The sequence below is a fragment of the Sus scrofa genome, chromosome 12 (assembly GCF_000003025.6).
Source record: "Sus scrofa isolate TJ Tabasco breed Duroc chromosome 12, Sscrofa11.1, whole genome shotgun sequence".
Classification (NCBI taxonomy): domain Eukaryota; kingdom Metazoa; phylum Chordata; class Mammalia; order Artiodactyla; family Suidae; genus Sus; species Sus scrofa.
The window spans coordinates 6,681,710-6,697,257 of NC_010454.4; positions in this window are offsets into that span (position 1 = coordinate 6,681,710).

Below are 15,548 nucleotides of genomic sequence, written 5' to 3' on the forward strand. Positions count from 1 at the left end.
ATGATCCACCCAGCAAAGGGACGGACTGCACATGAGAAGCAGTGAGGGGAGGGCGAGGGCACACGGAGGGCCGAGAGCCTCTGGTTTCCCTTCCACAGAAGCGTGGGTGAGGCCGGCATCTGAGGTGGGACCCCGCAGTGTCTGGCCCCGCCTTCCCCTACACCAGGACTCCCCACACGGCGCCCTCCTGCCCGCCTCTAGGGAAGCTGCCCCAGGGTGGCCTGACCTTCCAGGGGCCAAGGGAGCTGGACCGGCATGTCCCAGGGCATCCCACCACCCCAGGACCACTGTCCCCAGACAAGGTGATGGCCACAACAAGCTCTTCTGCTTAGGCCTGGACGTGCTGTGGTCGAGACAGAGAAGAAGGAGAAGCTGGGGGAGAGCAGGTGGGTGGCTGTCCCAGCCAGAGGCCTGAGAGCCCTCCGTGTCCCAGCCAGAGGCCTCCTGGAGGCTTCCTGTCCCCTCCTCCCAGGTGCCTGGACAGGAATTGAGACCTGCAGAGCCCACTGGGCAGCAATAGGGGTAGGGGTGGGGGGCTCAGCAGGGGCGGTCCCCCCCGGGGCTGCTCCTGGCTCTCAGTGTCACTCACAGTGACTGGGGCCCTGGAGTAGGAGGGGGGCTCTTCAAAGTCATTCTTTCATCCCCAGCTTTCTCCACGCCCCCTCCCACACTCCCTCATTCAAGACCAGCTCAAGCCATCTTCTCAGAAGACCCCTGCCCCACCTTCTCCAAGCCCCTCTTGTGCCTCTGTCCCCCGCAGTGCCTATTACTGCATTTTATCTCCTAAGCCACCCACGTGTCACCTGGTCACAGGAAGATGAAAGCAGGGATCACACCGGGCCCCCCTTGCCCCAGGCTCACGTGCCCACTGCACTTCCAGCGGGAGGGAGACTGATTGGAGATGGATCCAGAGAAAACCAGGCCACCCGGGCCTCTCTCATCCTCTTTGCCCAACTCCACTCCCAGGGAGCAGAAAGGACCAGAACGTAAAAGGATGCGAGCCCATTAAATCCAGCCCACTGAGCCCGAAGACACGAGTGTGTCCCCTAAGTTACCTCTCAACCAAAACTAGGTTCAAGCGGAGGCCAGGGGTCTGCACGCCAGGATGGGGAAGGAGCAACGTCATCAACAGCCCCCTCCCCACTCCCCAGGAACCACAAGCAGGGCAGGTGCCCACAGGGGCAGTCTTGTCCCAGCACTGGACTCCAGGGTCTCTGCTGAAATCCCTCCAGGGAGCGGGGCTGAGGGTGCAGGGTGGGGGAGGGGAGCCGGCCTCAGAGGACCCCTGACGGTGACAATGGGGTCAGGAGAGCAGGGAGGCCCCAAGCTGCATTCCTGCTGCTTGAGTGCCCTTGTGCCGTCGGTCGCTCCATCTGTGAAATGGGACTATTACTACTCACCGTGCCCCCTTCCTGGGAGGCTTAAAACAAGACCGGCCATGTGAATAAGCTGGTATATGCTTTAAGTCCCTGCTTCTGCAACACCCACCCTGTACAAGGCTCATTTCTACGCCTCGCATCTCAGGAAGATGAGGTAACTTACTTGCAAGACCCTGCATCTGTCCCTAGTAAAGGCCTAACTTCTGCTCAGCTGACCATGACTCAAAGGGCAGTGACCACAAAGGGGAGGGAGAGAGTGGCTTCGAGAAGGTGGCAGAAGGCACCCAAACTCCTTGACCCAGGAGCATGATGGGGAAGAGGGGGTTGAGCAACTGAGGCCACGGGAACCCAAACTGATAAACTTGTTAGGGAGTCCCCGGTTCTCCCTCCCCATCAGGGCCCCCACTTCTGCTCCCTCCTCCCTCCCAAGGGCAGCCCCAGGCAAAGGCCGACACAGTCCATGCTTCTCCTGCCCCTATGCTGACACGGGGGTGGGGATGGGGTTGAACCAGCAAGTGATTCCTTCAAAGACCTCTGGTAATCAGCTTTGAGGGGCACATTTGGCCTTGAGCTTGGAGGTGTGAGTTTCATTCTGAGGATGACCTCAGCTCCCCAGGCCTCAAGGTGGTCAGAAGCTTTGGCTCCTCCCCCCACCAACACCCCCATCCCTGGTGTGACCCCACTGCTCATCTTTCTCACATCATAGCGGCTTCCTCAAGCTGGTGGAACATGTGTGTTGCAAAAGGCTGCTGCGGGGAGTTCCCATCGTGGGTGAGTTCCCATCGTGGCTCAGTGGTTAACGAATCCGACTAGGAACCATGAGGTTGCGGGTTTGATTCCTGGCCTCGCTCAGTGGGTTAAGGATCTGGCGTTGCTGGGGCTGTGGTGTAGGCTGGCAGCTGTAGCTCCGATTAGATCCCTAGCCTGGGAACCTCCATATGCCGTGGGAACAGCCCTAGAAAAGACCAAAAAAAAGGCTGCTGCAGACCAGGCCAGGCAAGCATCAACGTTAAAGGCACCTGTAACGGGGGGCAGCAGGCTGAGTGTTACACGTGCTACCTGTTAGGAAAGTTGGAGCCGCCTGGGTTCCCTTCAATTCTCTCTGGTTTCCTGCACCACCCTGAAACCCAGAGAGGTCTGACCCACTTCCTTTTTCTGAGTCTCTTAGTACATTACCAACGAAGGGATTCCAGAAAAAGGCTGATAAAAATTAGAGCTTTGAGGAGTTCCCATTATGGCGCAATAGAAATGAACAGGACTAGTATCCATGAGAATTCGGGTTTGATCCCTGGCCTTGCCCAGTGAGTTAAGGATCCGGCCATGCCATGAGATGTGGTGTAGACTACATACATAGCTTGGATCCCAAGTTGCTGAGGCTGATTCGACCCCTAGGCTGGGAACCTCCACATGAGGCAGGTTCCATCCTAAAAAGCAAAAAAATAAAATAAATAAAATTAGACCCTTGAACAAATTGAGCCTTAGGACATGCAACACACGCAAGTGACAAGAAAATTAGACTATTCTTTAGACAAGTGCGAGATTTATTAAAATATTCTTTCATGATGTGGGTTGGTAATGGGACCCAGGTGTAGCGTAATGGGGAAGGTACCTTTTCTCCTTCCCAGAAGGGAAAGTCCTATAAACTCTGGGGTGTTAGGAGAAAAAGGAATTCACTTAAAATCATGTCAATACTAAGTTGAGGAGATGCTCTCAAAATTGGGATTTGCTAACGGTTGTACAACTCTGTAAAGTGACCAAAAATTATTGAATTATACATTTAAAACGAGTGAATTTTATGGAAAGGAAGTTATACCTAAATTTTGTAAATTCACTTTTTCATTTTTCTTTTTTTGTCTTTTTAGGGCCGCACCTGCGGCACATGGAAGTTCCTGGGGTAGGGGTCAAATCAGAGTGTAGCTGCCGGCCTACACCACAGCCATGGCAATGCAGGATCTGACATGCATCTGCGACCTACACCGAAGCTCAGTGCAATGCCGGATCCCTGACCCATTGAGGGAGGCCAGGGATCAAACCCACATCCTCATAGATACTAGTGGGTTTGTAAACCACTGAGCCATGACAGGAACTCCCTGTTTATCCATTCTAAGCGTGATAGTTTGCATCCACTAACCCCAAACGACCTGTCCATCCCACCCCTCCCCCCTCCCCCTTGGCAATCACAAGTCTGTTCTCTATGTCTGAGTCTCTTTCTGTTTTGTAAACAGTATACCTAAATTTTTAAAAAGCAAAGTTGAAGGGAGTTCCCGTCGTGGTGTAGTGGAAACGAATCCGACTAGGAACCATGAGGTTGCAGGTGTGATCCCTGGCCTCGCTCAGTGGGTTAAGGATCTGGCGTTGCCGTGAGCTGTGGTATTGGCCGGTGGCTACAGCTCCAATTCGACCCCTAGCCTGAGAACCTCCATATGCCCCGGGAGCGGCTCAAGAAAAGGCAAAAAGACAAACAAATAAATAAACAACAAATCAAAGTTGAAGCCGGTTGTGAATATGAACTGAGACCCTCAGCTCCACCCCACCCGCAGCCCATCCTGAGTCTTGAGCCCTGCACGTCTTTCTCTTTGTGATTTGTTCCCACATCTGCCCCTCCTCCCTTCAGACCCTTCCTGATCAAATGTCACTATACTTTGCCTCCTTCCCGCAAAGTGAGAGGAAGTAGGGGAGATTATCAACAGGCCAGTGACAAAGTCATCAACACACACCTCTACCCTGGGAGTGAGGAGCTAAGGGCAGTGGTGTGGGTGCTGCTTGTCGGTAGAGCTGAAGACAAGATCCACTTACTTCCCTGGCCTGGCCTTGATGCCCCCATGCCCAGCTCATGCCCATCTGCTCCATCACACTCTGAATTCCAGCACCTTCCACGCTTGACCTCCTGACTGCCCACCTGGCTCCAGAGTGCTACAGCAGTTCGGGCACCTTCCACTTTGGCTCCACCCCAGGCCATCCCCGCTTGTCTGTCTCATCTCTTCTTGGCCCCAAAGGGACACATGAGGGCCCCAGGGACTCAGGATGGTGAGAAGGGGAGTGATCAGGGGCTGGACAGTGGAGCTGGGCGGACCAGATGGTCAAACTTAGCTTTGAAGGAGACAGGTTGTGGGCAGTGCCAAGAGGTCCAACAGTCCTGGTCCTAATTCCCAAAGTGGCCGGAACCAGGGAACATGAGTCAGGCAGCCAAGAAGCAGCACGGTCTGCAGGGATTAAAGATGCTCTTAGAACCCAGGCAAAGTTGCAACTGGCCAGTCACCAGCAGCCCCTATCGCCCTCTGTTGGTGGTGCCAGAACTGCTGGCTTTCTGGGGCGGGTAACTTTGTTTCCATCTCTGCATATTAGGACCTGGACAGCCTTCTGTATGCCTGTGGAGCAGATCCCCCAGCCAGTAGACCGGGAGCAAGGGGAAGTGGGGCCCCTTGGAAAGAGGAAGTGGGGGCTTCAGAGAGGCAGGCTGCCCTTCTGTGGTGGAGGAGGACAGGATGAAAGTGAAAGGAGTGGAGAAAGAAACAGAATAGGAGTTCCCGTCGTGGCGCAGTAGAAACAAATCCGACTAGAATCTATGAGGACACAGGTTCCATCTCTGGCCTCCCTCAGTGGGTTAAGGATCCAGTGTTGCCGTGAGCTGTGGTGTAGGTCACAGACGTGGCTTGGATCTGGCATTGCTGTGGCTGTGGCACAGGCCAGTGGCTACTGCTCCGATTCGACCCCTAACCTGGGAACCTCCATATGACATGGGTGCAGCCCTAAAAAGATTGAAAAAAAAAAAAAGAAAGGAAAAAAAGGAAGAAACAGAATAATGCCTGGCCCTCAGACCGGGAGAGATGGCAGAGGCTGGCACTCAGGCATGCTCAAACCCCTGGAAAAGTGTAGTGGGCCAGCTGTGCCTCTTCCTAAATACCCAAAGCCAACAGGCCTCCTTATCCTCCCTCTGCCCCCTGTCAATTCACGCTTCTTTCAATTCTCCCCTGTTCTTTCTCGCACGCTTTGGAAATCCCTTCCCAACACGCCCCTCATCATCCTAGGATCTTTCAAAGGCCTGGCCCAGCCCACTCTTCCCCCACAGACATTGTCCAGGGACCCCCTACCCTAGCCTCTCATGGCCTTTTATCCAGACAAGCTGCCCTGAACCAGAGGACCAGACCAGGAGCACTGACTTTTCCAGCCAAGAGCCACCATCCTGTCATACTTGCAGCAACCACAAGGGGACACTCTATGCCCAGGAACCATTTCTGGGTTTATTTGACAATTATTTAATGGCTGTCTACATTGTGCCAAGCACTGGGCCCAAAGATTGGAACATAAAGATAAACACAATTCTCCTTTCCAGAAGTTTGTGCTTTCGTGTTAAACATGGGAAAAAAGACAAGAAAAAAAAAAAGGGAGTTCCCATCCTGGCGCAGTGGTTAATGAATCAGACTAGGAACCGTGAGGTTGCGGGTTCGGTCCCTGCCCTTGCTCAGTGGGTTAACGATCCGGCGTTGCCGTGAGCTGTGGTGTAGGTTGCAGACACGGCTCGGATCCCGCGTTGCTGTGGCTCTGGTATAGGCCGGTGGCTACAGCTCCGATTGGACCCCTAGCCTGGGAATCTCCATATGCCGTGGGAGCGGCCCAAGAAATAGCAAAAAAAAAAAAAAAAAAAAAAAAAAGGATCACACTTAAAAAGTAGCAGTGGTTCTCAGATCAAGGGAAAAATCTGAGTGGTGTGGGTGAGGAGGGGCCAGGCCCCTTCCTTCTATCAGACACAGGGAACGGCACAGACAGGTGGCCCTGGGTCCTGGTTCCCAGGCCTGCACTTAATCTCTCTTGAGAAATTCTGGGAGATGGATGGACAGGGCCCTTGAACATTCCAGAAGGATGTTTGTCCTGTTCCTAACTGAGTCATGGGAGGTGTTGGAGGACCAGTCCGAGAGTGTTTGACTCTTTCCTCTTCTATTCCATCCGTCCTGCTTCCACTGCAGTCTCCAACAAGGTGAGGAAGTGACTGAAAGGGTCCCCCTTGCAAAGGCGCAGTGTGTTAAGGATCCACCATTGTCGCTGCAATGCCTTGGGTTGTTGCTGCAGCGTGGTTTCAGTCCCTGGCCTGGGAACTTCCACGTGTCACAGATGCAACAAGGAAAGAGAGAGAGGAAGGAGGAAGGTAGGAAGAAGGAAAGAGTTCCCATCATGGCTAGTCAGAAATGAATCTGACTAGTATCCAGGAGGTTGCGGGTTCATTCCCCGGCCTCTCTCAGTGGGTTAAGAAGCCGGCATTGCTGTGGCTGTGGTGCAGGCTGGCAGGTGCAGCTCTGATTTGACTCTTAGTCTAGGAACTTCCATGTGCTGTGGGTGTGGCCCTAAAAAGCAGAAAGAAAGAAAAATAAAGGAAGGAAGGAAGGAAAAAAGAGAAAAGAAAGAGAGAAAGAAAGAAACTCATGATCCTTAGAAAGATAAAACCTGGAACTACCAAGATTGGCATCACCCAAACAAGACTCCTCCAGGGGACCCTAACTCTGTCCCCAGAGTCCCCCTTCCCTGTGGCTCAGCAGAGCCCAGTTTGTACTTTGACACCCAGTCCAAGGGTGGCCAGAAAACCTTCCCCTGGTCCCCACCAGCACAGCAGAGGCAGGCTGGTCATCTGAAAAGACATGTCCCCGGCGCTTGGTACCCGGGAAATGCCAGCGTCAGGGCTCTCCCTCCCGTGAACTTGTTTAGAATTGCAGTGAGCCCAAACCTGGTTGCACCCTCCAGCTGGAATATGACACTCTGTTCAGCTATTAGCTGCAGGCTCTGCTCCTTGGAGGATGGGTTCTTCCTCCGCCCACCCAGGCGGTCCTGGGCTCAGAGCTAGTGGGTGCTGCTCCCTCATGGGGAGGCCGACCCCAAGATGGGGAGATGCCCACAGCTTTTATGGTGTTCCCAGCAGATGACTGTGGGCTCATTGGAAAATCCAATCACAGCTCTCTTAACTCACTTGGGATGCTGAGGGGCAGCCCGTTCCCTGTTCTTTTACTGACACCTGAAGGACAAGGAAGCACGCTTTCTAAACAGAGGAACTGCACGTTGGGCCCTTGCTCAGTACCCGCCTTCCCTTGACCCAGATCTGCAGCCCTGATCTGGGAAGGGGCACATGGATCTTAATATTCTTGGCTTATGGACAAGAGAGATAATTGTCTGTTTATTTATTAATGCCATCTGCTTTCCTGGAGGAGGAAACATAGTCTCAACGTGGTGGTGCCATAGAGTCTCAGCTCCCGTGCAAGGGTCTCCAGAAAAAAATCAAAGGAATTATGCAAGGCAATGGCAGGGGTGGTGCTTGTGATATAAGAACAACCACGTGTGCAAATCTGCACTTCCGAAGGCTGCCCTATGCATGTAGTCTCCTTCCGGGGCCCCTTTCCTCATTATGATAGAAACAAGAAGTTCCCTTGTGGTAAAGTGGGTTAAGGATCCAGTGTTGTCACTGAAGTGGCTTGGATCACAGCTGTGGCGCAGCTTCAATCCCTGGCCTGGGAACTTCTACATATTTCAGGCTTAGCCCCCACCGCCCCAAAAAAATTGCACCCCCCCTTAAGTTCATATGGTGAAGTCCTAGTAGCTCTGAATGCGAAGTAATCTGGAGAGAGGGTCTTTTTTTAAATTTTTTTTTTTTGTCTTTTTAGGGCCAAGCCTGCGGCATATGGAAATTACCAGGCTAGGGGTTGAATCAGAGCTGCAGCTGCCAGCCTACACCACAGCCACAGCAACACCAGATCCCTAATCCTCCAAGCAAAGCCAGGGATCAAACCTACAACCTCTTGGAGACTAGTCAGGTTCTTACCCTGCTGAGCCACAGCAGGAACTCCAACACCTCGATTTCAGATTTCTGGCCTCCAGCACCATGAGATGATACATTTTTGTTACGTCTTCAGGTCTATGGTTCCTTGGCAAATGGCGAAGCAGCTAACTCATTGCCAGATTCCCTCCTCACAAGTCCTCACGGAGAATGGAACTTCTGATGACTCAGAAACTCCCCTGTTGGGCTTTGTGGTGGGCTCCACAGGCCAATCTGACAGCCCCTCCCAGGTAAGCCCTCACCCCCAACGCAGGTACACGGACCTCCGCACACTTAACGGGTGACTCTTTGCAGCCCATGGATACGGCAGGACATTATTCGATATGCTAAGGTAGCTGTAGAAGCCACTCAGACGGTGGGTGGTAACCCCCAGAGACATCTGACATGTGGCCAAAGTGACATGCGGAGCGGAGGTCACAGATTCAAGGAGGCAGGAGAATTAGGTGCCTGACAGAGTAGAGTGTGATGTCGATGAGAATGACAGCAGGGTTAGACTTTTATAAATATTGATGAGGAACCTGATGAACGAATGAATGAACAAATGAGCCAAATGCTATTCCCAGATCTGAACTGCCTGCCCTGTGGGACCGGTGTGTTTTATAACGACTGGTGTGTTTTATAAGGACTATATACAGACTATATATAACACACAGAAAACCTGCAAAGGGCAGGAGCCCACGGATAGGCCCCATGGCTATCTCATTCAGAGTTCTCAGAATTCCAATTATTTAGTGAGTGTGTGGGGGGGCTGTGGAGGTCCCCTGCCTTCCCCAGGCCCCCACCCTAAGTCTCCTCAAAAACCTCCCCAGGGGAAAACGCACCAGAAAAACTAGACAGGGCGAGGCTGCTTATCTTCTTGGAGGATGTGGAGACGAAGCCCTGGGCAGTGACACACAGGCTCACTTTGGGGCCCCTTTCCTTTTCTTCTCTTTTTTCTTTTCTTTTGCATTTTAGGGCTGCATCAACAGCATATGGAAGTTCCCAGGCTGGGGGTCGAATCAGAGCTGTAGCCATCAGCCAAAGCCAGAGCCAAAGCAACGCCCAGATCCAAGCTGTGTCTGTGACCTACACCACAGCTCACAGCAATGTGGGATCCTTAACCCACTGAGCGAGGCCAGGTATCAAACCAGCATCGTCATGGATACTAGTGGGATTCATTTCTGCTGAGCCATAACAGGAACTCACTAGGGCCCCTTTTCTATAATATCTTTTTTTTTTTTTTTTTTGCCATCTTCACAGCATGTGGAAATTCAGCACCCACCTGAGGGAAGGAGCTGAGGCCAGGTTTGCGCAGTAGCGGAGCAGGGGAGTCAGGTGCTACATAAATGTTGTCAGACTGAGGGTCATAGTCCCAGGCTGGCCTGAGGCACCTGTAAACCAGCTCAGAAAGGGGAAGCCCAGCAAAGTCACAGAACCTTGGACTTGGGAAGGGGACCCTCCAGCTCCAGACCTAGTGCCCTGTGTATGCTGGCTGGACGCCACTACAATACCCCAGAGCAGGTTTTTGCTTGTTTGGTTTTTGGTTTTTAGGGGTTTTTTCGGCCGTGCCTGCAGTATGTGGAAGTTCCGGGGGCAGGGATCGAACCCGGGCCACAACCGACACTATCCCAGAGCAGGGTGGTGGTGCTACTGGCATCTGGATAGGGCAGACCACCCTAGGCAGAAAGATCCAGGCCCAAACAGCAGTCTGAGAAACCACGCCCTAGAGGCAGACCCTAGAGGCAGACCCTAGAGGCAGGCAAAAGCGGGGCCCCCTGGGCCCCCTCCCCCTCCCCCTCTCCCTGTCTCTCACCCATCCACATTTTATGAGCCCGGGGACATCCTGGGCGGGAATTTAATGGGAACTGGGACCCGCTACCCTGGCCCCTGGCTTTGTGCTGGGCCTACAGGTACAGGGACGAAGGCTGTAGGTATCGGCCCAAGTCCGGGGCTCGCAGCCTAGGAGGGGACAGGGAAAAGGCCCCGAGAGGGGAGCTTGAATGGAAGGACCGGGTCTCCGTCGGGCCGAGCCCTGGAGGTGAAGAGGGGGAAGGACCCGCGGGTCCCAGGCTGGCGGGCCGGGTCTCGCCAGCCGACTACCCACTGGAGACAGGCGGTCCAGGCCCCCTGCCCCCGCAGCGGGGATCAGGTTACAGGGGTGTCGGGGCGGGGTTGGGGGCGGGGCGCAGGAGGCGGCCGGGGGTTGGCTGGAGGCTGGGGGGCGGGTCCTCGCTGAGAGTGACGTCGGAGCTCCCGAGGCCCCGTCCCCACCCCCAGCTTCCGCCACACCAGGTGCGCAGGAGGCAGTGGGTTGCCTGTGGACTCAGCTAAAGGGATTCCGGACCCGCTTTTCCCCGCCAGCCCGCCTCGGGGCAGGGCGGGAGAGGCAGGAAGTGAGCAGAGAGCCGTCTGGGATTGGGCGCCCTACCCCACCCTACCCCACCCGCCCGCACCCAGGCACCCCGCGCCTCTGCTCCAGGCCCTGCCTCCGCCCAGTTCTGCTCCAGGCCTTGAGTGGAGGTCCCTTGGGCTCACCCTTAGCTCAGGCTGGTGGTTTCGGAGACCCCAAACCCAGGGCTTGGGCAGAGCTGGAGGCTCAGGTCCGTTTTACAAATGAGTAAACTGGGAGATCCCGTCGTGGCTCAGTGGTTAACCGACCGACTAGTATCCATGAGGTTGCGGTTTCGATCCCTGGCCTTGCTCAGTGGGTTAAGGATCTGGAGTTGCTGTGGCTGTGGTGTAGGCCAGCACCCGCCTGATGCCAACATGGGTCTGGGATGGAACCCACTCTCTCCACTTCTGTTTCAGCCCTTGGGTCTGACCTGGCGAAAGAGGAGTTAGGCTGTGAGCTCCCAGCAGGCAGGAACCAGATGTCGCTGAGTCCCCAGAGTAGCCGCTTATTAAACATTTGCTTAGGAACTCAAAGCAGTTCAATCCTAGCTCTTCGGCTTGGCTTCCCGACTTCCTTTTTTCCCTTTGGCCTCATCTGTGACACATGCAGGTTCCCAGGCCGGGAATCACGGCTGTGGCAATGCAGGATCCTTAGCCCTCTGTGCCACAAGGAAACTTCCCAGGTGACCCTCTCAATACCTTGATTGCAACCCCCTGCCAATCAGGGCCCTGCCAAGGATCTGTCCCTCTCCTTAGGTTCCCCCTCCAGTCCCAGCAAAGTGCCGTCCCACCCACTGGGCATCTGTGAGGGACAGCAAAGGACAGGAAAATGTGGCAGGAAAATCTGTGCAATCTGGCCTGGAGACCAGCATGTCTGGGCAGGAAACTCTGGGCAGCTGGTTCCTGGATGCTCATCCTTGGCTGTCACTTTCATGGAGTAACCTTGAGGGCTCCACACTAAATATAAACTGAAAGTGTGAGTTATACTTCCATTTCACAGATGAGGAAACTGAGGGAGGGTTGAGAGCTGCCTAGAGTCAGACTTAGTAAGCAAGAGCCAGGATCTGAACCGGTGGCTGTCTGATTTCTGGGGCATGTTTTCTTCTTGCAGGGTTGCCTCCTGCCACTAGGGTAGCTGGCCTCTGGCCCTCACCTCCTTCTCAGAGGGTACTGCTGTCCCTCTCTGTCACCCACATCTCAGAGGGACCCACTGGCCCAGCCTCCACCCACCAGCAGCCTTTCCTCAAGGAGACTGAGGTCAGAGCCACGCCCTGAGCCCAAGAGGGATGAGGTCAGAGCATTACCCGGCTGGTGCTGATGCTAAATAATTCATGGCGGCTTCTGTGAGCAGGGGCTGCAGCTTCCGGGAGAGTGCAGACAGCAGACTAAGTCTGGTTGCTGGCACCTGCCCCTGACCCGGCACAGCCCCCTGGGGCTGGAAGTGCTAGGCTCGGTGAGAATGGATTCAGGGCTGACGGACCCTTACTAGCTTTGTGATCATGGGCAAGTCACTTAACCTGTTTCTTGCTTTTACAAGAGCTGCGAGGTGCCCTGAAACCACATGTGAAGGTCCTCCCAACCCAGGGAGATGCTGATCATTCCTCGGCTCCAGCCACCTTCCCACAAGCCCGGAATTGTACTCGTGTTTGGGGAAGGCGTGGCAGGGAGACAGATCTCGGGCTTGGCTGGTTTGGGAGGCTTCCCCTTAGAATAAATTCCCAATCAAGAAAAGCCAGCTATGATGGAAAAAAATAAAAGTCACTTAAAAAAAAAAAAGAAAAAGTTTAGTTGGGAGTTCCCATTGTGGCTCAGCGGGTCAAGAATCTGACTAGTATCCATGAGGATGCAGGATCCCTGGCCTCATTCAGTAAGTTAAGCATCCTGTGTTGCCATGAGCTGTGGCATAGGCTGGCAGCTGCACCTCCGACTACACCCCTAGCCTGGGAACTTCCATATACCACAGGTGTGCCCCTAAAAGGCAAAAAAAAAAAAAAAAAGAAAATTTCGTTGGAATCAAACAGCCTTTATTGGTCTAGAAGGCAGAATCGGATCTCAAATATATGTAATAAATTCCAGAAAAATTCTTAATGAACACACGGGAAGTCACTGAGTGACAGTCATTCCTCACAGAGAATAAAGTCACCAAATCCTGAGTGGTGAGGACGTTCAAACTACTCTGCTTTGAGCTACCGGGTTTGACAGAAATGGGTGCTCAACTCACCATGGTGTTGGTCTGATGTCACCTGCAACAGGTTCTGGTCTACGCTGGCTTTTTCAAGGCTTGTTTGTGACACGGCTGGACCATGGGTCTCCTCCACGTGGCCAAAGACGGGAGGAAGCAGGGCCACAGAGTATTCTTGAATCCGAGCAGGCCTGCATCTGTCTCCAAGCCCATCCCTCCCCAAGCCTCACCCGCAGGGGACTTGGAGGATGAACAAACCCACAGTCACTGCAGGCTGCTCCCAGGGGCCCCTTGGTGCTGCAGTGACTCCTGCAAGACCATCACCCTGGAAAGCAAGGTAGCGCCTTTATTCACTGTAAGGGATTTGGGGCCGCTAACCTAGATCAAGAGGAGTCGGAGGTGCACAGAGCTCCCCCTTCCCTTCCATCGGAGTAAATAATACCCATTCTTGGAACCGAGCAGCCCAGTATGAGGACGAGTGATTGGGAAGGGCGTTGTCACATGTCACTGTACAGCCCTACTCTCTGCAGGGCCTGTTCACCCAACTTAGCCCTGGAGAAACACTCCAGTGACAAAGGCACAGGAGCTGGGGCAGGACAGTGACCCTGGAGGGCTGTGGGACTGACTTCGGGGTCAGCACCTGCATCACAGTCATGGCCCCTCATCTCAGCGCACAGAGGGGTGCTCCGGGGGCACACCTGGGTGGGGGGCCTCAGAGGAGCCAGCTCTGGTACCCGAGGGCAGGAGGAAAGCAAAAGACAACACTACAGAGCTCTCATCCCCCCCGCCCCCGAGTCTGGAGCTGTGTGCGCAGCTCTGTCGGTGCCAGCATCACACATCGCAAGGATGCCCCCATTCCTCTGGGTGGCCGTCAGGACCCGCTGGAGCACGTCGTGGATGAGGGCTGCGGCGCCAGCAGCCAGGTGTCCAAGATGAGGTAGAAACCTAGCCATCGGCCCATCAGGAAATGGCACAATCTTCAGTCCTGGAAGCCACTTATCTAAGGAGCCGCCCCAAGTCCGATCCTGGGAGAGGCCTAGACCCCCCATCCATCTGGCCCAGCCCTCTGTTGATCCCTGAGAATGCAGCCCCAACTCCCACCTCGTGTCTTTTTTTCTGGCCACACCCACACCATGTGGAAGTTCCCGGGCCAGGGATGGAACCTGTACCACAGCAGTGATGCCAGATCCTTAGCCCACTGAGCCACCAGGGAACTCCCCCACCTTGTGTCCTGATGGGACCCAGTTCATTGAAGGTGTGAGGTGGTGATGCAGAGGGGCTCAGATCTAGGACCCACAGGCCACGAAGAGAGGCGCTATCTATCTGTCCAGGCCTCAAGTGAGCTCTGCCCAACTCGGTGGCCTCATGGTCCAGATGGCGGCAGAAGGTCCTGGTGAGAAGGGCAGGGGCCAAATTCTCCATGGTGTGGCTTCACCTTGGAGCAGAGCGAGACAAGCTGAGGCTGGACACCAAAAGATGGCCCGGAAGGCCCATGCTGTGAAGAGAGGGACATCTGAGGATGGCCATCTGGAGAACCACAGGAGGGGACGCAGGAGCAGTGACGTCGGGGGCGGGTGTCCAGAGGCAGGCTGGGTGTCCACAGACCGCTCCTGTGGTCTCAAGTCACTTGGGGACCAGGAGAGGCTGGTTGGGCAGGAAGGGGGGGTAGGTGGCCCTAGAGCCCCAGCCACATGCCTTAGTGTTTCACAAGGCCCCCAACTCCACTGCTGCAGGTGGGTGGCCTCCAGGCCCTCCCAGCTCCAATGACAAGGGCCCTGCCCAGCCTGGACACAGGAATGAGGACATCAGGACGATGTGCGGTCCAGGGAAGTGGGCGTCTACCATCTCGTGTTATTCTGCGGGGACTGAGCCTAAAGTAACCAGAAAAAACAAGTGTTTGAACAACTAAAGAACAACTAAAAAAAGGGTCCCCAGGGGGCTGGTGTGATCTGACATCGAAGGAGACATTGGATTTTTTTAATTCTGGCAACCTTTTCCCCCTGCTTCCAACAGCAACATTTTTTTCCCCTACAACCGGTATCAGAAAATAGCTTCTGGAGACTTTGGGGAGAAACATTCCCAAGCCTGGGAGGGGTAAATTTGGCAATCCCCTTGCAAAGCCTTGAACCAGGGTCCACAGTCAGGACGCCCCTGCTTGTCTGAACCCAGGCCACTTTGACCCCCGTGACCCACTAAAAATCATAGTCTTGAGAAAGCCTGGCCGGTCTTACCAGGCTGTGTGGCCACTCTGGGTCAGCCTGCTTTCAGGCTGGCAGGTGAAAAAAACTACACTTATCCCCAAGGCCCTGTCTAACCCTAAAACATGGTCCAGTTCTGAGATTTTTGATTCTAGAAAGGGGAAAGCGAGTACTGTCCTGCATACCTTTCAGGAGCAGCCCTGAGGATTAAAATGAGCTGCTATGGAAAGGTTTTACCATAAAGGACTGAACAAATGGGCATTTAAATTCCTGCTCATTTCTGGAATTCCTGTAGTGGCTCAGTGAGTTAAGAACCTGACTAGTATCCACGAGGCTGCAGGTTCAATCCCTGGCCTCGATCAGTGCATTAAGAATCCCGCACTGTTGCAAGATGTGGCATAGGTTGCAGATGCAGCTCGGTGCTGGTGTGGCGGTGGCTGTGGCATAGGACCCCTAGCCTGGGAGCTTCCATAGGCCACAGGTACAGCCCTAAAAAGGAGAAAATAAATTTTTTAAAAAACAAAATAAGTAAATAAACTCCTGCTCCTTTCAATTAAAAAAAAAAGAATTCTGTTCCTGCTGGGGCTTAACAGCATTGGCAG